The following is a 14,189-nucleotide window of genomic DNA, read 5'->3' as shown; positions in this document are numbered from 1 at the left end:
TATATGAATAAACCTTGGGGCTCAGTAGATACAAAGATAATCAGGAAATGAGAGCCACAAAGTCAAGACTATAACAGGATTCAAAAAAGAACTAGATAAACTCATGGAGGATAGGTCCATCTATGGCTATTAGCCAGGATGGGCAGGAATGGTCTCCCTAGCCTCTGTTTGCCAGAAGCTTGGAATGGGTGACAGGGGATGGATCACTTGTTGATTACCTGTTCTGTTCATTCCCTTTGGGGCACCTGGCATTGGTCACTTTCAGAAGACAGGATACTGGGCTAGATGGACCTTTGGTCTGAGCCAGTACGGCCTTTCTTATGGTATTTTGGAACCTGTGCATCTCAAAGTGAAGATTTACCCAAAGTCATTCAGGGAGTATCAAATAAAGAATATTGAATAATAAATACACTAAATGGTTGATTATAAAATTGACACAGATAACTCTAACACACATACCATACAATCATACCTCAGCCCTTTCCTAGATTTCCAGAATGAACTCCAGCGAAGTTCTTGCAAAGCACGCTTGAATCAGCATTCAGCAAGACACATACAGCAGGAGTATTTTTCAGAACAGGCATTCTGCAGACTCAAAGCTGCTGCATATTACTGAAACACTAATTTACATATGCCAGTTTAATTATTCTGTAGAGTGATTATAGCATCCTGCTTCAGAACATTCCAATACAGAGTGCGACCTTCATCTGCTCAGGGTTTGCAAAGAAAATATTAACATTTTCTATTAGTCCATCCACTGAAAAATTCTCCTTAAAAAGCAACTTTTGGGGGGGAAAAAAAGCACACCATACCATACATGTAATTTCCTTTGATTGATTTTAAGTCAAACATAAAAGACTTCTTTGGTATAAAGTGGATACTAGAGGTTCAGTTTTAATTGCTAGGAATTCTTATTAGCCTCTAACGCTGCTCAAGAAAACATAATATTTGAGAAGGAGGGAATGGCTTACTCTGAGACAGCTGTTCCGTTATTACACTTTGCTTACAATTATTACCATAATTGCACTCTAGTTAGGAAAAATGATGATGATTTTGTGTGACACTACTCAACTCACTGGAAGATTCTACAAATGTTCACTGAACACCTGACAAAATTCAACTTGACTCATGACTAAGTTCGTCAGGCTGTATTTTATGCTGGACAAAATCTTCATAAATGTTTTACTGAATGAGGCCAGCATTTATGCATTGTTTCGCCATTGCTCCTCAGCAACCGAAAGAATCAGTGATTATGCCCTACATGCTTCTGCTGTTGTTGCTATATTCTTCCAACAACACAGCAGCACGAGTCATGCCTCTTTGAAATACTTCAAGTACATCCAGCCCTCGCTCCAAACGTCTCTTGATCTGACTGACAAGAGAAATGAGTGATACATGTGAAGAAAATTGGAGACAAAGCAATACCATCCATCCTGAAGGGTAGCACTTTCACAGAGAAAGAAAAAGGCAATCAAAGGACTTGACGAGTTACACCATGCAGCTTAGAGAAAGGGTACTCACACATCTGAATGTATTGGAAGCAGCATGCATGATACTGAAAATGACAGCCGTGCCTTGTGTAAAGATGTGCGGCTGGCCAGGCAAGTGTATAGGGGAGCTAGGGACTAACACAAATTGAGTCTGAAGGAATGTCTAGTTTGTGGTCTATAATGGCTAAGGCTGCAAGTTTGTCACAGAGGTCATGGAAGTCATAGTATCCGTGACTTTCCGTGACCTCCGTGACTTCTGCAGTGGCCAGTGCACCTGGCCCGGGGGCAGCTCAGGCAGCCCCTGTGCCAGTCACGTCGGCCGTACCTAGGACAGTCTCGGGCCACCGTGCCCCCTCCCCCACTTGCAGCAGTAGAGTTTGGGTGTGAGAGGGGGCACGGGCACAGGACGGAGTGAGGCAGGCTCTGGGCGGCACTTACTTGGGGGGCTCCCTGGAAGCAGTGACATTCCCTTCGCTCAGCTCTTATGCGGAGGTATGGCCAGGCAGCTCTGCACACTGCCTCTGCCTGCAGGCACCGCCCGCTCAGCTCCCATTGGCTGAAGTTTCCGGCTGATGGGAGAGGAGAAGCCAGCGCTCAGGACGGAGGCAGTGTGCAGAGCTGCCTGGCCACGCCTCCACCTAGGAGCTGAGCAGGAGGGATGTCACTGCTTCGTAGGAGGCACGGAGCCAGGTAGGGAGCCTACCAGCCCTGCCAACTCCCTCCCCTGCACCAGCAGGGGTCTCAGACCGATGCCGCCGCTGCCGCGCCCCACCCCCGAGCACCAGTGGTGCCCCCAGGCCAGCCTCCCAAAAAATTTAGTCAGGGGTATATAGTAGAAGTCATGGACAGGTCACAGGCCGTGAATTTTTGTTTACTGTCCATGACCTGTCCGTGACTTTTACTAAAAATACCTGTGACTAAAATGTAGCCTTAGTAATGGCACTCAGGGGTCAATTCACATTCTCCAGGGATAGCTCAGTCTTTGAGAGGGAGCACGACAAACAGAGAAGTGTCCTACCCCTAGTTCTGCCACTGTCTTGGGTAAATTTTGCCCTTGGATATACATGCACTGATATCAGAGTAAAGACTCCACACAACCACTCACCCCCTACTTTGTTGACTTTTCCTCCCCTGCCTTCTTTTCTAAACCTAAAGATGCACACTCTATCCCTTCATCCACCCGCCTCCCCACATCTGCCTGTCTCCCTCTCCACTCCCTCTATTTGACTTAAGCTTGCTCACTCCCAGCAGCTTCTTTGAGACAGACACTGTAGGGTTAGCAAAAGAATTTAAGCATAGCAGACACTCAATTTGTCATAGACTAAGCGTCTCCTAATGGGAAGTCTCGTGGCAATTCAGGACCAGAGTATACATTATACAGAGTTATACATTGTCTTGGGCTTACTGGCACATTTGCTGGGTTTGCTTCGGAACTGAGAAATGAAAGAGCCCAAGACTGCCCAAAGCCTTTTCCTTTGTGTGTAGTTATTTCCCTCTCATGTCTATTGTTTTCGCTGGCCACTCACTGCACTTAGTAACAATGTTCTATAGCACCACCACAGCGCTTTGTGCTATGTCTGCAGTAGCCTACCTACAGGACCAGGGTGCAGTGAGTTGTGCCTGGAACATAAAGCAACAATATACAAAGTGGGCTCTCCCTCTGCCTTGCAATAACTCAAGCCTCCTACACCCTTCCTACACCCTGCACCTTGTCCAGCTAGACCAACGGCAGCACCCCCACACAGAATCATAGAAGATCAGGGTTGGAAGAGACGTCAGGAGGTCATCTAGTCCAACCCCCTGCTCACAGACACAATCTCCATCCACTCTGTTCTGTCTTTCCACACGAGATGTTCTTCCTCTTTCTAGCACCAGAAAGCCAGACATCCTCTCCTCCCAGATCAACATCCCCACTTCTTCCTGTTCTGCTCAGCCCCCTTCTGGCTCCCTCTCGCTCTTTCTCCTTTCAAGCACCAGATCTACACATGCGCAGGATGGAGCTTTCAAGTGGGGCCTTCTCAAAGGCCATCTTGGCTGGTCACTCTGCCCCCAACTACAGATCTCCAGAGCTGTATGTCAAACCCACACCTCCCAGCTTCCCAAGCCCAGCAGGAACTGGACAATAGTGTCATTTGCAACCCTCCAGTTCCCATCTGTGACGGAATGTACGCATGTTCACACCCTACACACTATTGTAATAATTCTTGTATAAGGCATGGCTTGTAAGGTATCATTTGATAACTCGTAAATTGCTGGTCAGCACCATCCTCATAAAATGTATGTGGCAACATTGTCTGTAAAATTGTAAGATCCCCCTGTATAATGTTATTAACACATGTTCCAAACCCCACAGCCCTGACCAAACAGGTTGGCAAACAGGTCTCTCTTACACAAAGCAATGTATACTTGGCTTCATTTGCCTTTAAGCAGTAAACAGAGTCATCAAGCAGGAAAGGAAACAAAGAAAGCTCAGATAGGTGAGTAAAAGCCAGCAGGGAACATCCTTCCACACAGACACTTTGTCTCCTAGTGCCCAGTTCAAGAGAAGGACTGAAACTATAAAAAGATGGACAAACACCCTGGCACCCCTCTCTTGCCCCGTGCCCAGCACCAAAGGAAGCAAGGGTTGGAATTGGGAGGAGGGGTCCTGATCTACAGGGTTTGGTCAGTAAGACTGCTGAAAGCATGCAGTGAGAAACTTTACCTGAATCTGATCTAGTTTATTAAGCTCTGTATTAATAAATGTTCTATCTTTATTTGTCTTGTAACCATTTCTGACTTTTATGCCTCATTACTTGTACTCACTTAAAATCTCTCTTTGTTGTTAGTAAACTTGTTTTACTGTTTTATCTAAGCCAGTGTGTTTAAACTGAAGTGTCTGAATTACTATTTTGAGATGATAAACTGGCATATTATTCCCTTAAAGGAATAACAGATAATATATGTGAACTGTCTAGGAGAGGGCTGGGCAGTACAGGACATACATTTCTGGGGGGATACCTGAGACTGGGGGTGTGCTGGGGTCACGCTGCAGTATAACCGAGGCTGGTGAGAGCCAGAGTGTAAACAAGGTATGGCTGGCAGGCTGCAGGACACACAGGCACTCAGGGTGCGGCTTGCGTGCTGGAAGGTTGTTTGGGCTTGACCCAGGTGGGAGCTACTTCAGCAGGCATCATAAGGCACCCAAGGTTACAGGGCAGGGGAAACACAGCTCCCCACCCTCACCCAGGCTGGACGGTAACCTGGTATGTTGCACCATCTCACCAAGCATGACCAAATCCTGCACTGATCCCCTCTTTTTCCTGCAATATAAATCCAGTCTTCATACTACAGGTGGCCTGCACCCCAAGAACACTAGCTGCCCAGCAGATGCATATGCAAATTAGGTTAGCACTTTAAGCTCTTGTTTGTACTGAATTGGCTAGTTTTTGTCTTTGCAAGCTCTGCAGTTATCCCACCATTTAGCACACTCTAAGGGAATATTTCCCACCCGCCACCACATAAATCCACCCATTTCTTCAGCACAAGCTGTGTACTCAGGGCCCCATTGCTCCAGAGGACAAGCTAGCATGCACCAGGAATTGACTAAGCATCTTGCTGATTTCCAGTCCCCTAAGGAGAAGAGCTATGTTTAGTGCAGCAGTTCCTTTAAGAACAACATGGCATGCCAGCAGCGAGCAAAACAAAAATCTTACGGCTAAAACAGTCATATAGTGATACATCACACACGTCTCAAACAGAGTTACCCCCATAAAGTAGTGCTGGAAAATAACCTGCTATCAATGAGTACTGGAATTCAATATTCTACCGCCAACCTAAGGGCCCAATCCTGCCTCCCTTACTCAGACTGATCAGTTCCTTACTCCATGAGTAGCCCCAATAGACAAGATTGTAGCTAGGAGAACACAGCCTCATATTGAGAGCAATCCGCCTGGCACCTAACACGCTCATCACCCTCTGAGAGCTGAGCCAATCAGAGCACAATGACTGGAGGGCCAAGTTATAAACACAGTTAAAGACAGCCCTGTGGACTTGGCGGCTAATTGACGCAGGACCAACAGATATGTGGGTTGGGATCCAATGCTTGTACACATGGATACAGGCAACAGATTTCTGATTCACCAGCAACAGTAACTTATTAGCCCCTGGCCTGGGATGCTGTTAGCTCTGGGGACCCCAAGCTGTCTGTTTGCTGCCCAGATTCTGAAGTGTTTGAAAGGTCCGAGATGTTGCCACTTTCCTCAAACTATGAAGTTGCCCCACACTGCATATTACCACCACACTGTCCAGACTGGGGAATCATCTCAGAGAAGATCAGAGGGGGAATATCTTTAGATGTGGGTGCTACAATATAGACATGTTAATATTCTAGTGAAACACCTTATATTTCAATATATGTAACAGCAACAAGGTGGGAGCAATCTGTATGAGGGGCATGTTCAGATTAACTGTCTAATCGCTGTTTAAAAGTTATTCTAATATTCCAAATACTATTTGCAATGTTTTATATTATTTATAATTTTTTTCTGTGTGCATGAAATGTTTCTTAGTAAAACCAAGTGTATAGTTCTCTCTTTTTGAAAACTGTCTGGGAATGATTAACATCCATCTCTCAGCGTTGTACAGACAGTAGCCCTAAGGTTTCACTCTGTGCAGTGCCTTCTGAAAAGTCCTAAAAAGGCAGAACTCTGCAATAAAAAGGATGTTATAATAGTTATCTGTAATGTTGCCTTTGCATCCACCTGCATGGTTACACAAGCAAAAGAACAGTTTGGCCCACTGATTCCATTGAGATTCCTGATGGATCATAATACTCTTCAATAATTGTTAAGGCAGAAAAATCAGCCTCGAAAGGTCCAGTACTTGACATGCAAGGAGCTGTACAGAAGGAAGAAACATGACATTAGAATAGGCCAGGCCCTCAAAACAGGAGCAGTGCAAAGCGTAACAGAGTCCTCTGGAGCAGGGATCCCAGGTGAGCGTGACTTGACGTCCAGGTCACAGGACCAGGATGGAATCATGTTTCGGCCATGTCATCAGCATAGCGGCTTCGTCGCTGAGATTTGTTGGAATCGCTGGACAGTTGATTTAGCTTCTTGCAGCACTCGATCTTCCATTCCTTGCACAGCCACCACGCAGGAATATGTCAGCCCGAGTTCTGGGCACACAAGGATGGCAACACTGGGAGCGCAGTTGATAACTAATATGAACATACCTAAGGGCTAGCCAGGGACTAGTGTAGGCAGGCATTCATGCAAGAGGTGGTGTGAAAGGTGCCACACTCCACGTGTAGTCCAGTGTGGTATCATGATTCTTACACACCATTCTGAGGCAGAACTCATTCCCTGCTTCCTTCTTGCTTAGCTGGGGAGGACCGGGAAAGGCAAGAAAGTAAATTGCTGCTTGCTTATACCGGCACCACATTACAATACTGCCCAGGCCAGCTCAACTGTGCTGGGCCATACTTTGGGGTGGAGCCAAGGCTGCCATTCCCTGCCCACGGGGAGAGTAACCAGATGTGCAGCACCTAGGGCAGAGGTCCAGCTGTTCTCACTCTCCCTTTCTGCCCTGGGTACGCGTGCTGCCCAACTCACCGATCTCATTGGTCTATTCGGAGCAGTGCTTCACGATGTTTATTTTGTGGTTTTGTTTGGTTTTCAATACACTGTATTTTTATGCTAAAGAAAATACGACACTTCGGGGAGTGGAGTGCATAAAGTCAGATTGCCTTTTAAAAATGGACTGCGAGACACCTTACGGGTGACATCTGGATCAGAATCTAGATAATTCATAGTCCCTGGTTATAATACATCAGCAATAATAGAGCTTTTTCAACTTCAATAAGCACAAAGAAAGAAAAGCTGAGCACAAGAATCCTATATCTCCGGTATGTTTGGGTAAGCCTAATGGTTTTCGGGTTCAAAGACTATTAGTAATCTTTGGGGTATAACCATACAGGAAAATCAACGCGAGTGTGCAAGGAATTTATTAAATCCCAAATTCAGTTTTCAGCATGTGCATTACAGACCCGATCTTCCACCTGCTCCCAAAACTAGCTGACACACACCACAGAGAAGCAGCCTAGAAGTCAGTGGTAGCCCATTTCTTCCTATTAATCAAATCTGATGCTGTCAAAACACCCTTTAACCAAAGGTCCCCAAGGCAATGCACGGTGTTTGTCTACAATTAAGTATAAATCACAGTTCAAGTCACAAAAATCAAGAGTTGCACAAGGTAAGCTTTCAGCAGTAACGTGCATTTATCTCCATTGCACATCTCGCTCGTTTAGGACTTATATTTTATGACATGAAGCAATACACGAAGATACAAACACCACCACGTTGCAACAGGAACAAACGTATTATATGTGCGCATTGCAGCTCAGTTAATTGACCTTAATGTGAGCTTTGCTGACTTTTGTAATTTTGACTCTCCAGCCGTAGCACTACGCTGAATTTCTGTGCTATTTATCAGAAAGGGAAAAGGAAGCCCAGAGGATAGATGCGGGAGCTACTCAATTTTCAGATTACACAAACTGACTTTGTGAACGAACCAATGGGCACTTAATTATTTCTGTATTAAGCTAGCTGTGCACACATGTGCAACAGAATGAGTTTACATATAAACCGGGAGAGAGTATTTTTCACTCCTCCATAACTCTAAAATAATGAAGGAGTATGTTTAAACTTTGCAGAAAAATTCACCTCCAGGCAGTAAGTAGCCAAGCATGGGTAATTTATGAGCATAGGAGATTAGAAGGGAAAAGTCTTTTGCAACCACACGATAACAGTCACCTGCATTCATACAAATACCAATAATATTTTAAAGGCTAAATCAAGAAAAATTAGTTTCTATGGCAACTAATGGCCCAGTTAATGGATCAAGTTATTAGCACCGAGCCCACTGAGTCAATAGTCAGTTGGAGAACGGTACAAAATATGATTTAAAGTAATTTACCAAAGAGTATAGTATTACAGCAGAGATAATGACAAAATATATTTAGCTGCACAGAACCTTCCATGCAGTGACAAGCCAGGCTGTGTTTTGCGGAAAGATTATCTAGCATATCAGCAGGTTATATTATTTTTCCTGGAGATATTTTTCTTTCCTTTATTTTGTTCCCTGAAGACCCTACTGGTTCTTGTTAGATCCCGATTTTTTAGAGGCTTTAACCCTTCTTCCATTTTTGCAAATGCAGCCAGCTACTTAGATGTCTAAATGGTAATATTTGCAGCTGTGATTAACTGCCAGCACAAGTTTGTGACTGCAAAAAATGGCAACATGTTTTCACAAAGGAGGTCCCTATAGATCAGTGTCATTTCCACATAAGTCTAGGAGCGGAACCAGAGGCGATGCACCCACCATTTGCCAGTTTGTTACAAAAACACATTGGTCAGATGAAAAGTCCAAAGACAACAAGGCTCAAACGTGCACTTTGGTAACACCTAGAGGAAGAGTGACATCAAGGAAGATCGGATTCGGGTTTCTAATCACAAACTGGTGCCAAAGGCAGCATGGGATGATACAGTATGGCATGAAAAGCTTAAACAGATGGCACAGTGGCAGATCTGCATCACACCATTGCAGAGTCTACATCCATATTAGCCCGAGTGTTGTTTTAAGCAAGATATCAAGTGCCATGCAATACCCAGAGCAGGGGAATCCTAAAAGGAGCTGCTTCCAATTCAAGGAGAGAGAAACATATTGGTCTTACCAGACCATTGGTTTTCTGTGAGATTCTGCACTGCCTTGCACCTGTGCAAAGGAAGTGCAAAATGCTACCAAATCAGAAAGCCAGCATCTTACACTCTGCCCTGGTGTAAGTGACCACACAAGGTGCAAGGCACTGGAAAGCCAGCCCTATTATATAGTTGGTAGCCCTGACAACTGGCTCACTCCTGCTCACACATAAGGCAGGCACAGATTATCCAGGGCTGATTGCCAGGGCTGCCCTTTGGCCTTATCCCCACACAAAGCTTTCCATATGTAAGCGGGGGAATAGTCCTGCTCTTGTGGGGAACTTTCCTGGCTACTGCACTACCCCGGTGAAGTGGGCTAGCGAAAGGATCCGAGTCCTCGCTCCCACTTCCTTTACCCAGTGGCCTCCCTGCCCTTGAGGACTCCCCTTCCACTCTCCCGCCTGGCAGAGTCCTCGTAACCCCAACAAGGCTGGGCCCAGGATTCCTGGGGGGCTCGACCCCCAACCCTGCTGCGGTCACCTAGGACAGGGGCTAGGTTTTCCCCACTCCGGGGTACTCTCTCTGCACTGGACACTTCTCTGACCCACTGACCATTACATACAAGTTAAAGCAAATGCAAGTTATTTAATCAACAATTAATTTTAAAAATAATAAGGAAAAATGGGAAAGGTTAAAGGAAACACATCACCCCGCTCTGTGGCAGGGAACATCACAAACAGTGTCTCTGGAAAGTCCGGGCAGTTCACAGTCGGTTCCTTGTAAGTCCCAGGCCCCTTCTCAGGCCCTGGCTGTGCTGCAGGGATGCGGTGGGTTGGACACTTCCTCTGGTGGTGGCCACACGCTCTCAGGCTCTAAGTGGTAGGACCCTTCTTCCCAGTGTCGCCCCCGCCCTGTTGGGGTTACGATCCAAGCCTGGCCTGCAGAGCCTCTTGGCTGAGGCGTCTCCCTGTGCTGGGCCCGCTGCCCAGGGTCCCCCTCGATCTTCCCAGCTGCTCACCGCACCCAGCTCTGCTCCCAGGACAGGTCTGCTCTGCAGGCTGCTTCTGCGACTCTGCTCCCAGCACGGACCTGCTTCCTGGGCTGCTTTTCTGGCCCCTCTGGCTCTGGTTGCTGCAGCTCTGCTCCCAGGGCAAGTCTGCTCTCTCTGGACTGTGCCTCTGGCTTTGGGACTGCAGCTCTGCTCCCAGCACAGGGTCTGCTCTCTCTGGGCTGCTTTTCTGGTCCCTCTGGATCTGGCCCAGCTCAGCTCAGGCCCCTGCTTGCTCCTTAGCTTGGCCCCACTCTGTCTGACCCAGGCAAATCCAGCTCACACGCAGGACGAGGACGGGACCTCCCTGGCCTCCCGACTCCCTGATTAGCCTACCCGCCCTGTCATTGAGGCTGACCTGGAGCATTGGCCTCTCCCCATTGTTCCTGGGGGCTGTCAGTCTCAGGGTCCTGATTCCCCATCGACCCTTCCCCTTTGAGTACTGGGAGCTAGCAACTAAAACACCCCCACTGAATGTTAGTAAGGGGGCAACAGTCCCCTTACACATAGCGAACTGACCGCCTGGTGCACAAATCTGCTCTGCTCTGACAGAGCAGAGTGGGTGTAAATAAATGTCAGAGTGCATAGCTGGGTACTGGGAGATCATCTTAGAAAGGGGAGAAAAGAACATCCTGTGGGATGCTATTTTTACCACCAGACCTTACTGAACATCTTTGATGAGGCGGAGGGCCCCACGTCAGTAAGGGCAGCCTACTCTGGGCGTGTCATCTATTGATGCTCAGGTGGCAATGCAGTTGGGATAAGAGAGAATTAACTTTTATAGCCCCCCTCACCACTGTTCCTGTTGGGGACTACAGAAAGGGCAGCATAGGCTCCCGGGACGCTCTGAGGATGTGGGACTAGACGGACAGCACCCATCTGTAGCAGTGGTCTGAGTGCTACCACATGTCCCTGCTCTAGCAAATTCCTGAGTGCTGGGGGTACGATGAAGCATAACTATGGAGTCCGTTAAAACTGTACAGCAACCGTGTTCAAAGTAATCTATAGCATCCACCTGTCACTGCACTCCCTTCCCATGCCTTGAGAAGAGAGGCTCTGTCTGACCCCCGTCACATTGGTCTGGGCATCAAGTGAGGGGATACAGTGTCCCGTCCTCGGCCAGCTGGACGTGGAACTCTCGGTTTTGTCAAAATTGAGCTACCCTGTGCTCGTTCCAGTGGTGAGCCCTGAGGAAACCTTTGCCCCTTCCATGGATTTCTGACAATACGCACAAAATGAACTATTTCCACTGGAGCAGGGCCCACACTCCCTTCTGACCGGTCTGTGGGAAGGATGGGGGTTGCTGCTGCTTCTCCTCACTATGCTCTGTGATAGCTCCCAACAGTTGTTCTTCTGCTAATCTGGCCAATGCCAGCACCTGTTGAAAACCTATTTTTCAAGACCATAGCTGTATCCGTCACCTGACAATCCAGCTGGCAGCTAGTGATCTGGCTGATATTTAACAACATCCACATTAAGGAGTCTAAATAGAGGTTTTCTATATATTGGGTTTAGATTCTTGCCCTTGAAATTGGTGCACCAGACGACTGTGACTCAGAAGCAGCAGGTGAAGGAAGTTAAGCCAGCCCCAAAAGCAAGAAAAACACCATGTTAAGCAATGTGCATGATTTTTAAGAGAGTCTGTCATTTTGCAGGAGCGATTAACAGCTGGCCAAATACTAGTATTTAGAATCTAGAGGCTTAATTACCAGACTGGGCCTGCAAATTAGGGAGGTGGATTCAGTGCTAGCATTTGCACCCAAAGGCAGTCCCATGAGGGAAAGTTTTGAATGATCCACCTTTAAAAATTTGGCTCCAGGGGCCCAAATATGGCTTTTTTCCCCTCCCATGCCATATCAGGCTCCTTTTTGTTTTAAGCCCTGCTGTTATGAGAGCAGTGCAGCATCAAACAGAAAGAGCTGATGTTCCAGTAACGCATGGCCAAATCGTTTACGACGACTAGGGGCCAGCATTCAGCTCTCCAGTTGATGCTCTGGCCATTGCACATGCGTTTAAGGGCAGAAGTTGGCAGCTTCGGTTTGTTTTCTCCCATCTCCCTGGTGATGGCAAGAGTAATATTAATTGATAGAGATATAAAGCAATAGAGTGAACATGACAAAGTGTACTCATGGGTGGCAATTGGTGTTACTGCTGTTAGTAATTAAGGAACACATGGCTAAGCATAAGCATGCCGGGCTCCTGCTTATTCGGATGTGAAAGGGCATGTGGATCTGACTCACCGCCATGCTGAAGTGCCAGTTCTTCTCCTTGACATACCCCACGGTTCATTTGAGATAAAACGTCCTGCCTGGTCAGCATTCTGTCAGCAATGAACGATAGGAGGGGGGACAGAAAAGTCCTGGGCCATGCTCACGGTGGGACAGACCCGAGAAATTAGCATGTTCCAGAAAATAATAGATCAGGGCATCATGTGAACTTTTGTATTTGTTTGCTAACATGCTGTGGAAATCGCTGGAGTGTACAAATGACAGAGAAGCGCAAAACAAAACACTTGCAGAGAGTAGCAGGGCTAATGCAGCTGATTAACCTAAAAGTGATGGGGAAAATTCTTCCGGGACTTACACCCACAGAGGCACCAGGATTGCATGGGATGTAAACTCAAACGCTCTGGCCCTTCACAGGGATGGCCCCAGTTGAACGTCAATGTGCGCTTCTTCTACCATAACTCACTGTCCCCTGACCCCACACTGGGGGCCTGTCTCTCCTTCCCTCTACGTGCTTTCTTCCTCTCCCTTTCAGAAAGACAAGAGGCTTTTCCCACTGAGAGCCACCATCTCTCACCCGCAATCCTCCTATCCCATTTCCACCCCTTCTTCTTTCCATTTTCTCTCCCCCTCGACAAACGGAGCACCTTTGCTGCACCCACACATTTCCAGGGCCTCCCTGTACTGCCCCGCAGTGGCAAACGCAAGTACTGGCTATTAACCCTTCCCTTGTTCCAGTGAATCAGTAAGCATTTCCTGGCAATAAAGACACCTACTCGGACACATTTCCAAACCTGCTCTGGGCAAGTTACTGAGAAGGCAAGGCTGTGAAGTAGTGCAAATCTCCAGCAAAAAGACTAATTTTCCTGCGATGCCTGTTCCCTTTTCTGCACTCACACAACCTCAGCTTCGTACTTGCTCCATTTCTCATCATCTTTACTGATTGGATTTGTCTTTGCCCCACGACGCTGGCTGTGGTAATACTGTACAGAAACATTACATCGGCGGTTAACACTCCCCATCAGAGTATTTTCTTTGCAAACCATTGGATTTACTTTCCCCTTTCACCCTTCAAGTTTCCCAAGGATTAACTGACAAAGATGAGAAATTTCCCTCCAGATTTATAGACACTTTGGATAGTTTCGTCTTCATATGTTTTGGGCCCAAGCCACAAAGTCTGGAAATAGATCCTAATCTAAAACTTCTTGAAAATTTTGGGGGCACTGGGATCTAGGGGACTGGTTCAGACTCATCTCTAGTTTTCAATTGACTTTAGAGAACATATTAGTCATGAAAATTTAAGGGAGTGAGTCCTGTGAATGCTTAAGATCCCACCTAACGCTTTATATGGCATTGAATTTGCTGGCTTCATATACAAGACCATTTTCATTCTCAAACTTTCCCACTGGTCTAAAGAGTTCCCCTTGAATGATTGCGCATTAGGCTCATCTATCCAGGTGCTGCCCTAGTCACTGATGTTTCAAGAAGTTCATCCCACCGCATTATCTATGACTGGTGTTGGTGTAACCAAGATAGATCACTAGTACCTTGACGTTAATTACTGACATGAAAATAGACCGGGAAATAAATGTATCGATGTCCTGGGCGTGTTGATCTCCTGATGCTGCCGTATGCACAGACAACAATTCCACACCAAAATTGGCTGGCATGTCACTCCAGCGTGTCTTCAACTGCTTTACGCAGAGTTGGCATTTTTAAAGATTATTTTTATTAGAAATGTTGCCTT

General features: G+C 46.7%; 1 protein-coding gene across 5 annotated transcripts in view; it reads right to left on the bottom strand.

The window, feature by feature from the left end:
- Positions 1-14,189, bottom strand: part of MDGA2 (MAM domain containing glycosylphosphatidylinositol anchor 2) — a 691,558-nt gene that overhangs the window by 407,490 nt on the left and 269,879 nt on the right. The gene's annotated exons all lie outside the window — the stretch shown is intronic.

Source organism: Caretta caretta, chromosome 6 (genome assembly GCF_965140235.1).
Source record: "Caretta caretta isolate rCarCar2 chromosome 6, rCarCar1.hap1, whole genome shotgun sequence".
Classification (NCBI taxonomy): Eukaryota; Metazoa; Chordata; order Testudines; family Cheloniidae; genus Caretta; species Caretta caretta.
Note: the sequence above shows the minus strand (reverse complement) of the source record. Positions and strands in the feature narration are given on the sequence as shown.